This window comes from Meles meles, chromosome 11 (assembly GCF_922984935.1).
Source record: "Meles meles chromosome 11, mMelMel3.1 paternal haplotype, whole genome shotgun sequence".
Lineage (NCBI taxonomy): Eukaryota > Metazoa > Chordata > Mammalia > Carnivora > Mustelidae > Meles > Meles meles.
This window is the reverse complement of record NC_060076.1, coordinates 54,291,363-54,308,670: the sequence shown is the minus strand read 5'-3', so window position 1 is coordinate 54,308,670 and position 17,308 is coordinate 54,291,363. Positions and strand designations below refer to the sequence as shown.

At 43.4% G+C, this 17,308-nt stretch overlaps 1 pseudogene; it reads left to right on the top strand.

Moving 5' to 3' along the window:
* The first annotated feature begins 1,305 nt into the window (after nt 1-1,305).
* LOC123953699 lies at nt 1,306-1,415 on the top strand (annotated as a pseudogene).
* Nucleotides 1,416-17,308: the final 15,893 nt, after the last annotated feature.

The window sequence follows — 17,308 nt, the reverse complement described above, 5'->3', positions numbered from 1 at the left end:
CAGTTTGGTGACCGTAGCCATTGCTGCAATAAACACTGGGGTACAAATGGCCCTTCTTTTCACTACATCTGTATCTTTGGGGTAAATACCCAGCAGTGCAATTGCAGGGTCATAGGGAAGCTCTATTTTTAATTTCTTCAGGAATCTCCACACTGTTCTCCAAAGTGGCTGCACTAACTTGCATTCCCACCAACAGTGTAAGAGGGTTCCCCTTTCTCCACATCCTCTCCAACACACGTTGTTTCCTGTCTTGCTAATTTTGGCCATTCTAACTGGTGTTAGGTGGTATCTCAATGTGGTTTTAATTTGAATCTCCCTGATGGCTAGTGATGATGAACATTTTTTCATGTGTCTGATAGCCATTTGTATGTCTTCATTGGAGAAGTGTCTGTTCATATCTTCTGCCCATTTTTTGATATGATTATCTGTTTTGTGTGTGTTGAGTTTGAGAAGTTCTTTATAGATCCTGGATATGGGAGAAGATATTTGCAAATGACAGTAGATGCGACTTTCTGATGAATATTCATTCTCTCCTGCAGGCTACCAGGCAAATCTCCCCTCACGGTGTCACTGCTGATAACACTCAGTCAGATATACTCAGGTTGCCGAGCAGATCCCCCAAAATGCCACTTCCCGAGGATCAAGTGAACCGGAGTTCTCTGCTGCTTTCTCTACAAATTCCCCACCCCAAAGAAGGGCAAAAACCTGCCCATTTCTACCACTCCCACTTCCTCTAGACTGAATTTTTTTTTCAACATTGTATTTATTTATTTGAGAGAAAGAGAAAGCATGAGCTGGAGGTGGGGGGCAAGGCAGAGGGAGAGGGAGAAGGCGGCTCTCCACCGAGAAGAATGCAGGACTCGATCCCAGGACCCCAGGATCATGACCTGAACCGAAGGCAGATGCTTAACACACTGAGCCACCCAGGCGCCCCTAGACTGAAATTTCTGGTCCACTTACTCAGTCCTTTTATCTCAGAGCCCAAGTCGGTAAAGGTTCCTCTTTGCTACAGATTCTACCCAGAAACACTGTGGCTGAATAATTTCCATCTTAATTCACATTGTAAATTCACAGAGGCATCTGTTCTTAGGTGGAATCAGGGATGATTTGATAATCACCTAATGCTTTGGTTCTTAAACTTCTGTGGAGCCCTTTGAGAAGCAGAAGAAAGTTAAAGCCCCTCTCTTGCCAGAAAAAATACATAGACAGTGCATGTAAAATTTCAGAGTCCAAAGATACCCACTGGAGGAAATCCCATGGGAACGAATGGGATTGATCCAGGCCAAGCTTTACACTTGAGAGAGAGTCTACGGCCATACCACCCTGAACGCGCCCGATCTCGTCTGATCTCGGAAGCTAAGCAGGGTCGGGCCTGGTTAGTACTTGGATGGGAGATCCAGGCCAAGCTTTACACTTGAGAGAGAAGAAAAATAAGGAACATAAAAGACAAATTACATGTCCTAAGATCTTAATGTTTAGTAGCAGCAAAACTTGCATTATGCTTTTGGTCTCCTGATTCCTGGTCTGGGTCCCTTTTTACCTCCTCGTGATGTTGTTGCTTATGTTGGAGGCAAAACTGTTACTAAAAATTTGGTTAGAAAAGGGATGCCTGGGTGGCTCAGTTGGTTAAGTGTCTGCCTTTGGCTCAGGTCATGATCCCAGGGTCCTGGGGTGGAGTCTCACATAGTCCCTCTGCCTGATGCTCCCCCTGCTTATGTTCTCTCTCTCTCTCTCTCTCTCTGACATGGTAAACAGATAAAATCTTTGAAAAAAAAAATTGGGCAGAAAGTTTAACTGTGATTCTGTCGCAACAAAGGCCTTGGCTAACCCTGTGAGCAACTTAAGAACCAGAGTGGCCACTCAGAGTTGTCCTGACTTGAGGCAGGAGCAGAGAGGGAGATGGGTAGACTAAGCACTCATCTTCCCACATCCACCCGTCAAGAGACATGGACTGCCCAGAGAACATTTGACCTTGGGCCGGGGAGACCTTTTCAGGGCCTCCATGGAGAGTCGCCAGCCTTCAATACTTCCAGCAGGACAGCAGAATGAGTACCTCTGTCCTAGAATGTGGGGGAGGGGAGGCGGGATTCTGGACAGGGCACCATCACGTCCTCCACAGTGGGCTTGGGGACACTTACCACTAGCCTCTTATTGCTTTTCAAATAACCCTCAAAACGTTAAGGTAACACTTTCCCCTCTCCCTATCCCTCTTCTCGGAGAACTACAATCAGCCCACAGGGCATCAAGAGCAGAAAAAAAGCAGCCACAATATCCTAAATATAGCTGAACTGTGCTGGGGACTCCTCTAAATTGTAATGACAATTGACCTTGACAAAATCAGGGAAGTCCATTTCCAAAAATAGTCTCTGGGGGATCCCAAAAGTAATGGGATGAAATTCATCGAACAACGCACTGTTTCGCTTTATAGCCTTTCCATTTGTCATACAAATTATAATGAATACTTGTTTCTTGATTTACATTTCGGCCTCCACACAATTTGCAGCTCCTGCCATGTTTTCATGCACCATCTGGAAGAACTAATGAGCCCAGGAGCACCAGAAATTATAACTTGCTTTGACTAAACCTAGAAGATTTTTGCTGGCAATACAATGATTTTGCCTTTTTTTTTTCTTTCTGGATTTGCAAGGAGATTAAAACATGAGTTTCACTGAGTGTAGGGCAGAAATATGCAAAGTTAATTTTAATAGAATGAACCTGAAGGCATCTGGCATTCCTAATCAATTCAGAATAATTTAGTCATAATGGCAATAGTCTCACGACACAAAGTCTCTTCTGACTTTGGAATTCTTAAAAATGATTACCTAGCCACATGTGAATGTTGCCGTGGGTCTCAGTGGGCATGAGAGGGACCGCCCAGGAATGCCGAACAGCAGAGTCTGAAAACTTGGTCTCTGGCCTCCTTTGGGCTTGGGCCCAGCTCTGGAACCACTATGGACAGGACTTTGGACAGGTTAGTTAACCTCTTTAGATATAAGGCACCCTGTATACAAACAGGGATGACAATAGCAACTACACAATGGGGTTATTGTGAGAATTAAATGAAATAATGCAAGTGAATTTAGTTGAACCACCAGAGAAGTGCTTAATCATTGTTATGGCTGCCATTTTGTCTTTGGAGAGTTTGCCCCGCCCCTGCCAAGTTTTATGTATATATAGTATGGATGAATTAAATAATCCATAATTCAGTCCAAGTGCTCGTTTTTGTCCATGGCCAAGCATGAAGGTCTCTGGTTAGTCCTGGTCTTGCCATCTAAGTTCAGTGGACTCCAAGAAATGTAAGTAGATACACAGATGGGGCCAACTGCTTAGCAAACATTTCACATTCTATTCTTCTTAAAAACCAAATTTATAAGTGACTGCCCTAATCATTTCTCTTGCCATAATAAACATCTTCCAGCAGTGGCAAAGTGAAGGGAGGAGGCAAGTACTAGGCCCATCCACGAAATAAAAAACAATGGAGTTATAGTACTTGGAAGGCTCTTGTAAAATTAATACACTCAACTTAGCATGTTGGCACTAATGTGATTTTATAGTTTTTGTAAAATAGCATTTGTTATTTGTGATTATTTTAAAAATCACGTATTGTAGAAAATACATTAAACTTTGAAGGAAGAGAACAGAAATCACCAAATCTGACAATTTGTGGAGGTTAAACACATAGTATATTGCTGGGTTTCTTCCTAGTTTTTTCCTATGCACAAATAGAGTTCTTGTTTTTGTTTTCAGAACTGTGACCATACTGCCTATTTAGTATTTGATCCTACTCTTTTCCATTTATATTATATTTCCATTTATATTATAAACAACAGTATCTTTACACATTTCTTGAAAATGTGACTTTAATGTATATGGTAACCCCTTACATACATCTCATCTATGAAGTATCAGTTGTTTTTAATTTTTTACTCAAAAAAAATAAAGCTGCAGTAAACATCTTTATGTATTAATTTTTGTCCAAATCTCTGATTTTTAACAGATGGATAACTGGAAATGGAATTACTGCAAAGAATGGATGATTATCCATCGACTGCTTTCCAAAAAAACGATACCAGCTTACATTCCCATCAGAAATGCATTAGTCCCCACTTTACCAAACCTCTGTCCACACCAAATTTCAGAACTTTTCCAATTGAAAGAGTATCTCCTACAAATAGCTGATATCTTGGCAATAAGAATATTTTAGTTACCTACATTAAAGTTCTAATTACCTCCACTAAAATGTGAAAGTGAATTCATGATGATTAGATCAACATTAATTGTATTTTCTACTTTGATTGGTCTTGGGGTTGAATTCTCTGTTGCCATCATCCCTAGTCTAGGAGTCTCTGGAGGGCAGCAAAGGGTTTTACACACCCCCCATCCCCCCCACCCCACCTTACCCCCCACCCCTGAGCACAAAGTCTGTATGCAGTTCATGCTCAACGGTTATCTGTGGAATGCAGCTTACATTGCTATCCAGCCTTTTCGGTTATATCCACCCATCTTGTGAAAGAGGCAGATACGGATGACAAAACCCAGAAAATGCCTACCTCCCCATCACCATCGTATTATCTGGATCAGGGAAAAAAGTTAAACAAACCACAGGAAAAAAGCTCTGCAGTAATAACGTGGTACATCTCATGCTAGAATCATAACTTTCCGACTTTTTTTTTTACCATGACCCGCGATAAGAAAAAGTTAATCATGACTCAGAGCACACAAACCTATATAGAAATACATAATTCAATACTGAGCACTGCTCTTAACCGTCTGTGATGCACTCTGGTGTTTTTTAGAACACTCATCACAACACACCACGTTATCTCACCATATGAGGTTCAGTAAAGCAGAACTGGCCTACCAGCATCATGGCAGCCTCAGAAGCTGTCAGCTTCCATACCTTTCAGGGGTGGAGTGACCTTCCTTGACTCTCCACGATCCCCTCCCACATAGGCCCCGTCTGTGGAGGATCCCAACACCCTCTATGGTCTCACTGCTGTGCCCCAGTTTCCTGAGACCACCGATCCAGGCAACAGCTGGTAACCTGTCTCCTAGTGTCACGGTCCTGCATGTGATTCTCGGCCATGCCGTGAGAACCAATCTTTAACTGTTAAAGGCAAAACTTCTGCAGTGAGAATGGATGGCAGCTATAGTCAACTGAAATGATGAAAACCCTCAGGAAAGAGGCAGAGATTTTACAACAAGCACGTAGATTCAACCAATGCATTCGTTCTAAAAATCAGAGCAACTCAGAAGTAGACTTCTAGCGTTGTCACCCCCCCAAGGTCAGCGTCCATCCCCAGCTGCTGAAGGCCACGATCCCACGCCTAGGAGCCGCCTCCTTCTTTCTTAGATGCTCCAGCATCCACTTTCTGACTCTGAGATTCAGAGCCCATCATTTCCTCCCACTGTCTGGGCTGCGGATTTGGCAGGGGGAGTTGGAGCCACCAGCTTGGACCACAGGAGAGAAGGTTACAGAACAAGAAACTGGACACCATACTGTCCTCTCCTCAGTCCTGCAGCAGGTGCTGTGTTACGTGAGATACACAAGCTTCTGTTCTAGTGAAGCCGCCTTGCTGTGCGTCCTTGGCTGCAAGAGCCGGATGTATATGGTAACTCGTTCATTATCTGGATCACATCGTGCATAAATACCGGAGTCCAATATTTGAACCCAAATCTGTATGAATCTAAAGGCCAGTTTCTTACTGACCATACAGTCTTGCCTGCAGAAACCGAAAGGAGAAAGTCTATCAGGAGGTTAAGCTGGCAGCGAGAGAGGGCAAAAAGGCAAACTGGTTTTCATTCATTGGTGCCTAAAATAAGCCTGTGCCACATCCCCCTGAAAGCTCAGGCCCCCTGATCTTGAACAAGTCAACAGCTCCAAGGATGGGGCGGCATTCTGCAAACCCCAGCTATGCAAGCGCAATGCCGACCATTGCAGATAAGAGCCGGAGTCAGGTTTGCTGTGGGAAGCAACACGGCGAACGACCACGCGGAAGTAACGTTGTCAGGGGCATGTCCCAGCTGGAGCCCCGAGAGGCAGCACCAAGGGACCGAGGCTGTGGTCACTCCCCCGCCCCCACTCACCAAAGGCACTGCTGCCACCCAGATCCCAGGGGCACCCAGGAGCCCGATGCCAGAGAGTAGTCAGTCCAAAATCTACACTTCCAAAGACCCGAGTCTGGCTTGTTTCAAGGACCTAAGCAAGCGGCCCTCCTCAGGAGGGACGCCTCACTGTCCATCACAAAGGTGAGTTGGAGGGGCACTTGGGTGGCTCCGGCGGCTAAGTGTCTGCCTTCTGCTCAGGTCATGATCCCAGGGTCCTGGGATCAAGCCCCATGTTGGGCTCTCTGCTCAGCGGGGAGCCTGCTTCTCCTCCTCTCTCTGCTGCTTCCCCTGCTTATGTTCTCTCTCTCTCTGTCAAATAAAAAATAAAAATCTTTAAAAAAAAAAAAAGGTGATTTAGAGGCTTTTGTTGGATTTAGCTGAAACAAACAAATGCTGAAGGACCTGTTTTTAGACCAGAAAGATGTTCAAATCCAGCAAGCAGCCACCCTTCCTGTGTTTTTATATTGATGCCCTGTCCGCATGCACCCCAACCCCTTCCCTGCCCCCTGTAACACTGAAACCCTGTCAGGGAGTGCTTTCATATCTTTTGTGTCTGTGGACCTAAAGGAAAATCACAAAAATCCATTCCGACCCAAATGTTGGGAATGGAGGACCCCATGTCACAGCCAAGCAACAAGGCTTCCAAACCCCAAATCAGCCCAGCTGTTTGTCCCGCTGGAAGAACGTGGGCCCGGAATGGTTTCCAGCCAGCCCCGCGGGCAGAAACAGAAACCCGACACCCAGAGAAAGTCCCAATCCCCCCATAAACAAAGCAGGGAAGAGCTGTTCATTACAGCCCCTGAAATCTTTTAATATCAGGCTCCAAGTATGTCAAGCACACCAAACAAATTTAGCTTCGCCACCTGTTCCGGAAAAGAAACGCCCATGCCAAAATCCCCCTAAAAGCGCATAGATATTCTCGGTGTGGATGAGCTGGGAGTCTTTTCAAATATGTTCTATATTAGAGTTTGTAAACTGGGCACTGGATGTACACCACATGGCCACCGTGTAAGACATGCAAAGTTTTTGTTCCGCGCCTAAAAAAAAAAAAAAAAAAAAAAAAAAAATTCACACTCCTTTGCTTTACAATTTTTAGATGAAATTTGACAAAATGGTAAAAAGTCAAAAAAACAAAAAACAACAACAAAAAAACTCCTTTGGGTGTGACTCTGAGTTGGGGTCCCGGGGAACCAAGGAGGGAGCCTGGGGTCCTACTGCAGGGAAAAGACCCACACCCGACAAATGCCATCACCTGAGAGAGGCGATGAGAGAGGGCGGTTCGTCGCCAAGAGAGCGGGCTAGACGGGAATGGACAAAACACGGACATGTAAGTATGTTGGTGCCAAGAGGTAGGAAATGCTCTACTTTAGGCAGGTAACAGAGAAAGTCATGCCTTGGTGAAGCCACATAAAAGGGTTCAAAAGACAAAAGTGAGAGACAATTCCTGAACCCAGTTCCGCTCCACAGGACTTGTGAGCCCCTTCCGGTCTCTGGGTTCCGAGAGATGAAATGAGATCATGTCTGTAAAGTGCCAGAACTTAAATGCCAAGAACCTACTAAATTTTTAATACACGCTTGTTACTGTGGTTGCCACTGAGATGAAACTATGCTCCTGGGTATGTTGTAGCGCACCCACGAACGCCCTGAGCTCCTACCCTTCCTTTAAGACCCAACTCAACTCTCCTCGTGAAAACCTTTACCCCACGCACCCCAGGCAGTGTTAGGAACTACTCTGCCAGCACTTTCCAAGCCTGGTCTTACCTACTCAGATCCCCCTCCCATGAATTCAAGAATAATTGAAAAGGGAGGAATGTAGACTTGTTGTCTAAGCGTCCGCACATCTAACACATAACTTGAACAGGGAATGATCAAGCCCTAGGCGCTGGAAGGAAAGAAGTCAGGAAGGTGGGCCGGTGGGAACGCGCCCTGAATGTGCCCCACACTCACCAACATTAATACCTCGGTAGGGAGAGACAAGCCTGACCACACTGCTCAGGCAGGAATCCAATCCTTTGCAAAGCTCCTCTGAATTATGTCTGCAGTGGCTCTCACGTGCGGGCGCTCAAATCATTTCTGACCACCATCTCTCTCTCTCCTTGCTAAATCTAAGCCCACTCCTTCCCTTTCCCTCCCCTCCCCATGCCCCAGCTACACCTCTGCCTCCAGCAACCCTATGGCAGCACCGGGAGCAGTCCCCCTGCCCAAGCCCAGATCCCTGGGGGTCTGCCCAGCAGAGACTCTCCATTCTGGCTGTGAAAACAGCCAGAGTGTCTGGAGAAGGGAGAAGGGAGAAGCAGGCGCCCTTTGCCAACACCTGGGACTCTAGGAAGCCAATGGGGGCTGAGGAAAGGGGTGGGCTAAAGGGTTGGAGAACTAAAGCAGGTTTCTCAGGGAACACACACACACACACATACACACACACACACACACACACACACACACACACACACACGGCAGCCACTTCTTCCCTTTCTCCCTGGGTTGCCCACAGGAACTCAGAGAAGCGGAGTTAGGATCTGATGGGTACCAGCTTCCGCCCCAGAGTTCTCACGCCACCACATTGGGATGACAGTCCCCTTCCTCCTCCACCAAAAACTCTCTCCAGGGGCCCTCCCTCCAGGAATTTTAGCCACTAGGCACAAGAGACACAGGGCCCACAGCCTTCTGGCTCTCTGCTCCACAGCGTCAGCAAATCCAGAGACCTAGCACAGACAAAAAAAAAAAAAAAAGTATTTGTTCCAAAATTTTTTAAACCCTGCAAAATTAAAATGAATAAGTATCCAACTAAAACGTTTACTCAATGTGACATTACACCAGCTCAAGTAATATTTCCACATCAAGGAAGCTGGTCCTAGAACATGGGTGTGTTTTCACACATTAGAATGATACGCGATGGGTTCTTCAAAAGCAAGCGCTCTGAGAGCCTCTGAGGGTCAAAAATCCACCATTGCTCCCTGCAGCTTTGTTCCTCAGACCATCTCCAGCCTCCTCAGTCGGCCAGGCTTGCCTGAGAAGACTGAAATGCAATTGTAGGCACACTCCAGTGCTTCGACAAAAGAGAACTTTTGTTAGAAAGTGAATATACACAAAAGAACGCAGCAAGCCAGAGAAACTTCCTCACTGATAGAGTAACTGGGGGACGTCTTCGCGGACACCAGCAACTCCACAGAGACTCTATCAGCCCTCATATAATAAACTTCATGAGCCTGCTCCTCTTGAAGAAGAAATAAGTTTTCTTTTAAATATTTTATTTATTTAGGACACCTGGGTGGCTCTGTCAGTTAAGCCTCTGTCTTTGGCTCAGATCATGATCCCAGGACTCTGGGATCAAGCCCCATGTCAGATTCCTTGCTCAGTAGGGAATCTCCTTCTCCCTCTCCCTTTGTCCCCTGGCTCATGCATGCATGCTCTCTCTCGTTCTCACTCTCACTCTATCTCAAATAAATTAATAAAATCTTTTTTTTACAAAATTTTATTTATTTGAGACAGAGCACATGTGAGCAAGTGTGGGGCGGGGGGAGCAGAGGCAGAGGGAGAAGCAGACTCCCCACTGAGCAAGGAGCCAGACCTCTGACAAGGGCTTGATGCCAGGACCTCGAGTTCATGACCTGAGCTAAAGGCAGATGTTTAACAGGCTGAGCCTCCCAGGAGTCGGAGAAAATAAGTTTTTAAATGTTTGTTATTTCAAGGTGGATTGGCAAGTCAACAGACATAGACAGACAGACATGTACAGTGTCAACAGAAATTTTTATTTTCATCCACATTATGCAAAACAATTTAATTTGAATTTCTCACAAAAATGTTTCCCTTCGCAGCTTTCTCATTGAGAAAGAAAAAATTTTTTCTCCCTCTTTCTACAGAGAAAGACCTGTAAGCACTGCAGAATCACACACAGAATTGTGCAACACTGTGAAATGTACTCACAGTTACTCTGGTCATTCTTTGTTCGCCTATAGTCAGATTGTGGCGGCTTCTTCCTCTCTGGGAGACAAAGTTGTCTCTTTGCCCCAGAACCCAGTCAACGTCCACTGCACCTAGCTGACCTCAGTGGTTAGTATTCCCTAAGAAATACTCCTCTCCTCTTCTTCTAGCCCTCTTTCATCCATTCCCCCAACCCTAGTTTTGTCCAAACCCCGCCCTCTCCTGATCTGCCCACCACCTTGCGCTGGGGCACAGCTGAAGCCCCATTCCCCTCCCACAGGCTTTCAGTTTGACTAAACTCTAACAACCTTCCCTTCTCCAAAGTCCCAAAACAGAGAGCTTCACTCCCTACATTTCCACCCTTAAGCTGATGCTCTTGCATATTACCTAAAAATTATTTCTGCTTAGGTCTTACTCCATTAATAAGATTCTCTAATTGTCTCAAGGAAAGAACTGTGACTCACCCATCTTTTCTATCCAGAACAGGGCTAAGCACCTGATACACAAGCATTGCCTGTTATTATTGTAAGTTGCTTTGGAATTTCAGATCTAACCTGGGAACTGGCACTTCAGTTACTTGTGTGCTTACCAGGTGGGATTTCATAACTACGTAAATACGTATGCAGCGATTTACATGTGTGATATGGTGACAATAAGGTAGAGCAGCAGCCTTTCATTACAGTCCATTTGACATGTTTCCATTAAAAAAAAAAAACTATCATTGCCATTTTGACCAATTCATTGATTACAACCACAGACAACTATCCCAATATGGGCTGATGTACAAGAGGTCAATGTTAGGGGTGCCTGGGTGGCTCAGTGAATTAAGCCTCTGCCTTTGGCTCAGGTCATGATCCCGGGTCCTGGGTCCTGGGTCCTGGGATCGAGCCCCTCATCAGGCTCTCTGTTCAGCAGGGAGCCTGCTTCCCCCTGTCTCTCTTTCTGTCTTTCTGCCTACTTGTGATCTCTCTCTCTCAAATAAATAAGTAAATAAATAAGAGTTTGATGTTAGTATTCTCCAAGGAGCTCACGTTGAGTTTTCCTTTTTGTTTTCCGTGTCAATATGGACTCGTATACTCCTGGCATTCTGTTCAATGCACTCCAAAAAGAACAAAGAGAAAGAAAAGGTATTTTGCAATTTATCCTTTGTTAAATTTCATGTAACAAGCAAGGTAGGAAAAAAATGTATCGTTTTAGCAGTTTTGCCACACCCTCCTAGGAGTGAAAGAAGCTCAGAGAAATTGATGAGCACTTGGAATGTAAATTGAAACAGTAAGGATCTGGCTATCCAAGAAGAGCTTGAAATTGCTCTGAGGGCAACAAGGAAAGGAATTTCTTTGTTGTTTTAGAAAGAGTGGGGAGGTGGAGGAGAGAAAGAAGGGGAAGGAGAGCAGAGCAAGATTTACCTTGCGATAAAGCACTTCCCCCTTTCCCTTTGGAAAGGGACAAAAGATGACCCCAAAAGGAGGGGCCCAAAAGGATTCTGGAGAATTTGTTATGGACTTCTGTTTATTTACTCTGCTAGGTGAACTATGACCCCAGCTCTGTATGTTACCCAAATCTGCGGCCACACCATCCAATTAAATCTCTGCTCAACTCAACCTTAATAAAACTCAGTCTCTATACAACTCAAACTTTTCTCCACTCAACATCTCTACCGAAATCAAATTCTTCCCTACTCAAATCTCTACTCAGTTAAAAACCCTCTCAATTCAATACTGACAGATGCTCTGAGTGAGGGTGGTTTTTTTGGAATTTGAAGAGGTTGGAATTCACACCACACGTGGGCTATAGCAGCATAGCCCAAAGGAAAACACAGGCACAGTTGTCAGAGAGGAGCATTCAAATGCAAGTTCCTTGTGAATTTTCAAGAAATCTTGATGGGGATGGGCTTCTACAGGCCATGGTTTTAAGGCCCTGGTGTAAACTTACTAGACATTAAAGGAAGGTCTCCAGTTGATGTGAGACTTACACACATTGTTTATAACTTTGAATATGCATGTGTAGATGCCACAAAAGTAGGAAAAGTTCCTTTAGAGTTGCTGCAGTCCAAGGTGATGCTTAATGTTATAACTTTGAATATGCATGTGTAGATGCCACAAAAGTAGGAAAAGTTCCTTTAGAGTTGCTGCAGTCCAAGGTGATGCTTAATGTTATCTATACTTCCGGAAAAATCATTTCTAGCTATGAAGTTACTCTTCATATCAGAAGAAATAGAAATCCCTGTGCAACCTCTGTGACCACCATGCAATACCATTGGTGCAACAGGAGAAGAACAAAGAACTTGGGACCCAGAGGCAGGGCCCGAAGATGCCCAGCCCAGAATGCGTAGGTTGGAGGGCAAGACTATGACCATGAGCAAGTAAAAATATAGGCCATTATAAAGTAGTCAGCAACAGGCGTTTTACAAAGCATCCTTTCATGGATAACAAACCTCCTTAGGAATTGCATTCCCGAAATCTTGGTTATTTATTTATTTATACCTTAAAGGGCACATCTGACATAACAGTGGAATGAAGAATGGAGAATAGCAATTATCCATCACCTCTTGAGGTGCCACTAAAATAAATTACAGGCATTAAAAATGTACAAATGCAGGGGCGCCTGGGTGGCTCAGTGGATTAAGCCGCTGCCTTCGGCTCAGGTCATGATCTCAGGGTCCTGGGATCGAGCCCCGCATCGGGCTCTCTGCTCTGCAGGGAGACTGCTTCCTCCTCTCTCTCTGCCTGCCTCTCTGCCTACTTGTGATCTCTCTCTCTGTCAAATAAATAAATAAAATCTTTTTAAAAAAAATGTACAAATGCAAATTAAAAATAGAGCTACCCTATGATCTGGCAATTGCACTACTGGGTATTTACCCCAAAGATACAGATATAGTGAAAAGAAGGACCACATGTACCCCAATGTTCATAGCAGCAATGTCCACAATAGCCAAACTGTAGAAAGAGCCAAGATGCCCTTCAACAGACGAATGGATGAAGAGGATGTGGTCCATGTACATAATGGAATATTACTCTGCCATCAGAAAGGATGAATACCCAACTTTTGCATCAACATGGATGGGACTGGAGGAGATTATGTTGAGTGAAATAAGTCAAGCAGAGGAAGACAAATTATCATATGGTTTCACTTACTTGTGGAACATAAGGAATAACAAGGAGGACATTAGGAGAAGGAAAGGAAAAGTGAAGAGGGGGAATCAGAAGGGGAGACGAACCATGAGAGACTGTGGACTCTGAGAAACAAACTGAGGGTTTTAGAGGGGAGGAATGTGGGGGGATGGTGAACCTGGTGGTTGGTACTAAGGAGGACATGTAAAATTGCATGGACCACTGGGTGTGGTGCATAAACAATGAATCTTGGAACACTGCATCAAAAACTAATGGTGTATTTTATGGGGACTAACATAACACAAAACTTTTTAAAAATAAAATAATAATAAATTTAAAAGTACAAATGCACCAAGACAAAGAAAAAACGGGGAGGAGATGACTGCCAAAGAGTGAGGTCAACAAATGTTCAACAATGGAAATTAGACAGGGGAGTATTAGCAACTCTAGCAAAAGGAAGAGTTCCAGTACCTAAGACAGAGAAAAATTATTTTAAAATACAAAGCCAGGGGCGCCTGGGTGGCTCAGTGGTTTAAGCCGCTGCCTTCGGCTCAGGTCATGATCTCAGGGTCCTGGGATCGAGTCCCACATCGGGCTATCTGCTCAGCAGGGAGCCTGCTTCCCTCTCACTCTCTCTGCCTGCCTCTCTGCCTACTTGTGATCTCTCTCTGTCAAATAAATAAATAAAATCTTAAAAAAAAAAAAATTTAAAAGACAAAGCCAAATCACCCCCAGTACCACGAAAAGGCTCAGAAGTGGACGCACCAGGAACCAGGAAGTGGACCTAGACCAAGGGAGGAAGGAAAATCTGCACACAAAGTAAGGTGTGATCAACACGAAGGGCCTCTCCCCTTTCCCCAGTTCCCTGTAGCCAGGCCTTGGCCTTCTCCCCTTTGCTTAGGACACTGGAAATTTAACCTCTGAAAAATACAGACCAGAGAGACTCAAAACCATCAGGTAAAAGGTGGCTGGGCTGAAGCATGGAGCTTTGGGGATTAAGGAGGGCCTTCATAGTAAACATTGGGTCTACTTACCCTGATGCTAGGAGCTATATACCCTACAGGAAAGATAGTAACATATACAGATCAAAATAAACATCACAAGAGGGGAGAAAACTCAACAGATATTAATAGGGATTCTCTCAAGGAAAACCTTAGATCACAGCCCTAAGCCCATGTACTCTTCCCCAGCTCCCAATGTGCTTTTAAGTGATTACTGTTTTAATGAGAAGACAGACAAGGGTCCTTACACATGCAAGCAAAGTTGGTAGCCTTATACTACTGGATTTTAAGACCTAGGATTAGCTGCAGTAGTGTTCACACAGGATAAACATACAGAACAATGAAACAGAAAAGGAATCCTATAAATACAGCCAGTTGACTTTTGACAAACTAGATCAGGCTATGCTCTGAGAAAAGAATAACAGAAGGATATTCATATAAACAAAAATTAACCTCCTTGTGTGCATGGAATTAACTCATAAGATCTACAACCATAAAACTTCAAGAATAAAACCTAGGGAAAATTTCTCACTCCCACGGATTGGCAAAGATTTTTCATACACAAAACTTAAAAAAAAAAAAAAAAAAAAAAAAAAAAAAAACCTTAAAAGAAACTGATAACATGATAACGTGAATTTTTTTTTTTTTTTTTTTTTTTTTTTTTGCAAATGTTAAAAAATGAAAAGGTCAGCCAGCCAATTTGGGTGAAAATATGAAACAGATCTGTACCCAGAAAAGAACTCTTACTTCTCAATAAGACAAACAACCCATTGTTTTAAATTAGGAAAATACTTCAACAATTCACAAAGGAAGCTAAGCAAATGAAAATAGGCACAGGAAAATATTTTGAACATCCTTAGTCATTAAGGAATTTCAAATTAAATCTCAATGAGATACCACTCACTAGAGTGGCTACAATTTTAGTTTTTAAAAAAAGATTTTATTTATTTATTTGACAGAGAGAAAGAGAGAGTGAGAGATCACAAGAAGGGGAGCTGCAGACAGAGCGAGGGGAGAAGCAGGCTCCCCTCTGAGCAGGGAGCGAGGCTTGATCCCAGGACCCTGGTGTCATGACCTGAGCTGAAGGCAGACACATAACTGCCTGAGCCACCCAGGTGTCCCATGGCTACAGTTTTAAAAAGCAACAATACCAAGTGCTGATAAAAATGTAGAGCAACTGGAACTCTCACATATTGCTGGTGGGATTGTAAAATGGCACACCCACTTGTAGTTGATCATACACTTTTTAAAATTAACCATAGAATACCATAGAGAACCCAACAATTGCTCTCCCAAATATTTCCTCAAAATAAATGAAAACGTACATCTCTACAAAAACTTGAATATGAAATTTGTTACAGTTCTGTTCAAAATAGCTCCAAATTGGAATATCCCAATAACCCAAATGTCCATGGACAAATGGATAATCAAAGGTGATATATCTATATACCACTCAGCAATAAAGATTAACTGATGTAGATACAGAATGGATGAATCTCAGGACTCCTGAGTGGGTCAGTGGGTTAACCGTGTGCCTTGGGCTCAGGTCATGATCCTGGGGTCCTGGAATTGAGGCCCGCATCCGGCTCCTTGTACAGCGGGGAGCCTGCTTCTCCCTCTGCCTGCCGCTCCACCTGCTCATGCACTTGTGCTCTCTCTCTCACACAAATAAATAAGATTTTATTTTAAAAGATGGATGAATCTCAGAAACATTATGATGAACAAAAGAAATTGGACTACATAGTGGATGATTCCATTTATACGAAATTCTAACACAGGCAAACACTATTAATTAATCGAGGTGTAATATACAATAAAGACATTTACACACTGCCCAAGAATTCAAAAACATGCTTCTCCAGCAAGGCTGTGCTTCAGGAATTCAAGATATGGAAAGGAAAGGCAAGGAATGCAGAAAACAACTCATCCAAGACCAGAGAAGTCCTGCAATGATTCCTATGATACAGTCCCAGAGAGTTGAGTCTCAGCGTGGCTGAGGAGAAAGATGGAGATAGGGAAGACGGGGGTGAAGGAATGGAGCCTACAGATTTTTTTCCAACTGTTTTACACATTTCATAAAATTATTGAAAGATGCTTGACAAATCTGTCGGAGCATCTGGAAAACAAATTATCAATGCATACATCGCAAACAAAGCAAATGAAAAAATAAGGCAATTATTAACATCAAGCTGAAAAAGTCACACAAGAAAGGAAATGCAATGTTCAAACATTACTTGCTTCTGCAGAGAACAATTTATAGGATCGTAATAATGTCAACGCTGAGCAAGGATTTAACCAAAGCTGTTGGCACAACTAGAATTGACTATCTTAGCCACGCAAACACACACATACACACACAGTGTGTTTTGGGGAGGGATTTTTTTTTAAACTCTTGTCTTTGGGTTTTTTTACTCAGTACTTTTTAACTGAACATCCACTTTCATCTTAAGTAGAATGATGAAGTGTAAATTGCGTTACGTGAGCTGAGCAAAGGCACAGAATGTTCTCATCCATAGCATGATCTGGAACAACAGATTATGATAATGTCAAAACTTGACTACAAAAACAACTTAACCATATTAGGAAACTGCTCTGATTTTAAAGGATCTTGCTGTATTGGAGACTTCTTAGAGCTAAGGCCGCATGCTATTTTTGTAAAGCAACATATTCATAAACATATATTCATTGTTGAAATAGTCCACCAGGGTTGATGGCCTGCCATATATAGTCCTTGAAATGAACTGTGACTTAAAAAAAATAATAGAGCTTTGTCTAAAAATAATGCAGTTACTTTTTTTAAAAAAATAAAATTATGTTCAAAGAGTTGCTTGTGTAACCCAAAGGCAATGGCAATTTAAAAAAAAAATCAAATGGCAAGCCCAGAATACGAGCCCACACTAAGTCTCCAGCAAACCCTCGCTAGAAAGAAAATAGGTAGTAAGCTGGTAGACACAGAAGGAGGTATTTCTATAGACTGGGGAACTTGTAAGCACTTTTTAAATCTAAAACTGAGGAGGCTTCTAAAATCTTTCCTTCCATGGTTAAAAGAAAGACCATTTTGCAATAGTCATTATCAAGGCCCGTTCACCATGACAAAGAGTCCAGTGACTTTGAGATTGCTGAGGCCCTGAGAAGCCATGTCAGTCACTTCTTGCCAGTAGCCTGTGC